Source organism: Palaemon carinicauda, chromosome 15, assembly GCF_036898095.1.
Source record: "Palaemon carinicauda isolate YSFRI2023 chromosome 15, ASM3689809v2, whole genome shotgun sequence".
Taxonomy (NCBI): domain Eukaryota; kingdom Metazoa; phylum Arthropoda; class Malacostraca; order Decapoda; family Palaemonidae; genus Palaemon; species Palaemon carinicauda.
Genome location: NC_090739.1, coordinates 5,547,359 through 5,549,858, shown reverse-complemented (window position 1 = coordinate 5,549,858; position 2,500 = coordinate 5,547,359). Strand labels below are relative to the sequence as shown.

The 2,500-nt window shown below is 38.2% G+C and overlaps 1 protein-coding gene across 1 annotated transcript in view; it reads left to right on the top strand.

Annotated features, from left to right (window-relative positions):
- Positions 1–2,500, top strand: part of LOC137654221 (homeobox protein GBX-2-like) — a 40,699-nt gene that overhangs the window by 33,245 nt on the left and 4,954 nt on the right. The gene's annotated exons all lie outside the window — the stretch shown is intronic.

Sequence of the window (2,500 nt, the reverse complement as noted above, 5' to 3'; positions counted from 1 at the left end):
CTTTTAAATTAATACTTCTCCATTCATCACCTCCTACTTCTCGTTTCATAGTTTTCAGCCATGTAGTCCTGGGTCTTCCAACTCTTCTAGTGCCTTGTGGAGTCCAATTGAAAGTTTGGTAAATAATCTCTCTTGGGGAGTGCGAAGAGCTTGTCCAAACCATCTCCAGCTACCCCTCATTATGATGTCAGCCACATAGGGCACTAGGGTAATCTCTCTTATAGTTTCATTTCTAATCCTGTCCTGACATTTAACTCCCAATATTCCTCTGACGGAATTAAGTTGGAGAACTATAATTAATTTAAAGAACCCCCTTGTTTCGGTAATACTCTATCTATAGTTATGGGGCAGAGAGAGAGAGAGAGAGAGAGAGAGAGAGAGAGAGAGATAGAGAGAGAGAGAGAGAGAGATTTTGCAGAACGAAGACAGATGCTATAATTCTTTAATCCGGATATATAACGTTTTTCTTGTTGTTGTTGTTGTTGATGATGATAAGGTGAATAAGACATGCAAAACAAAATAAGGAATGCGAATAAGTAAATTGGTGAAGAAGTCAATCAAGAACCAATTTATAAATCACTCAATTTTGGAAATGAGAACCACTTTCTCAACACAGATAGTTTGAAGATTCCGCTCCGTGTAAAACTATTCACAGAAAGTTGCAGTGTGATTGAAACTTTAGGGAATACCAGTTCAAAGTGTTTGTGAGCTCATAAGATGCAGCAGGAAAATTCTTAAAGTTTTTATAGTTTATTTATGAAATATTTATTTCATTGTTTTTACTGTTCTTAAAATATTTCATTTTAATTGTTAACTACTCTTATTTCCTGGTTTCATTTCCTCACTGGGCTATTTTTCCCTGTTGGAGCCCCTGGGCTTATAGCATCCTGCTTTTCCAAATAGGGTTGTAGCTTAGCAATTAATAATAATAATAATAATAATAATAATAATAATAATAATAATAAATTGTAGAGTACATTATTCCAGAGGATTTTTATATTCAATTTTTTTCTTGCTGTATCATTTGGTGCCGTTCATTTCATTTCAGTAATTAAAGTCAATATTTTGTAACTAGAAAACTTCCATTTACTTCTTGGTTAAAAACAAATTGTAAATTTTATCAACGGTGACTTGAAACTATCCTGTTCGTGAAAATTATTCAAAACCGTAAAAGGACTTCAAACTGTACTCTAAGATGAACTTCAACAAATAAACTTCTTCAGACAAACGTCAGTCTATGTCGTTACCTCATCCTTCAAGCTATATCTAGAAGCGAACCAGAGATAAAAAGAAGCGATATATTTCAAATGACGAAACTATTAATCTACAAAAACCAGCAGCAACAGGAAACGACCGACCATTTACCATAAACAACCGCAAGGGACATCAATAAAAGAAATCCTTCCCAGCCAAGACTAACCTCTTGAGAAACATCTAGAGCAGATTCAACTGAAATACCTGGCCTTGCCATGCGATCAGATAAGAGACTACAACACGTGCGACAGCCTTTGGAGGAGGCAGAGTAATTCCTACTTTTCTAAAGGCCCCTACGCCGAGCTATCTTCAATACCCTGTAAGGGAATCTAACCCAAACCGCCAGACCAACCGAATCTGACCGGGCCGCCTGCCCGCCTGACTTCGACACTCGGCCCTTTTTAAACCGTCCTCTCCGATTTGCATGTATATTGGTTTGGGCGGGTAATTAGCGGTTGGAGGGGCGTTAAGAGGCTGTTGCTTGCCCGCCCAAAGAAGGAGGACCTGAATACCGGAGGCTGGAGACCATCGCCACGCTTTTCAAAGGGTAGGAAATTAAACGAGAAAGGGACCTACCTCTTCTCTCTCTCTCTTGTCTCGCCCTGAGCATGCATTCCACAAGAGTGATCGTCGTTTAGGGCCAATTCGCCGAAATATTTCGTCAATTCTCCACCTTAAAAAAGTCTATTCCCCTGTCCCTCACCTCCTCCACCCTTTCAACTTAAAGAATGGTGTTAGCCAGTTAATTTCTTACCTGGTATTTACCTGAACAGTGTCAGGCACAGTCAAGGTACGGCCAGGTATGAGTGTCTGCAGTATCCCTCATTAAGGTGCGCATTTAACACCACTTTTGTTTACATTGGATACATTTCCGCCATGTCTTTTTTCCTCAAGAGACTTCATTCATGTTAGCATTTTATGGAGATCTCATGATATATGACCCTAAATGAGAGGATAGAGGGTCGTATATCTTGCGGACATCATCATCTCTGTGGTCTTGTTCAGCATCAGGCGTTGTTTTTTTTTGTTTTTTTTTTTTTTTTTGATAGCGAGCGTATTTGGTCGTTGGCATTTTTTGGCTTTTTTCTCCTTTCTTTTAAAGATTGTTCTTTTGTCTGATGGGAAGCGGGATTGTTCATTCCTTCCTTAAGTTTTGTTGAATTTTCCATTATCAATACTTGAAGAATTTGACTTCTTTAATAGTTATTTTTCTTTCCTTTAACTTTGATGATGATGATGATAATAA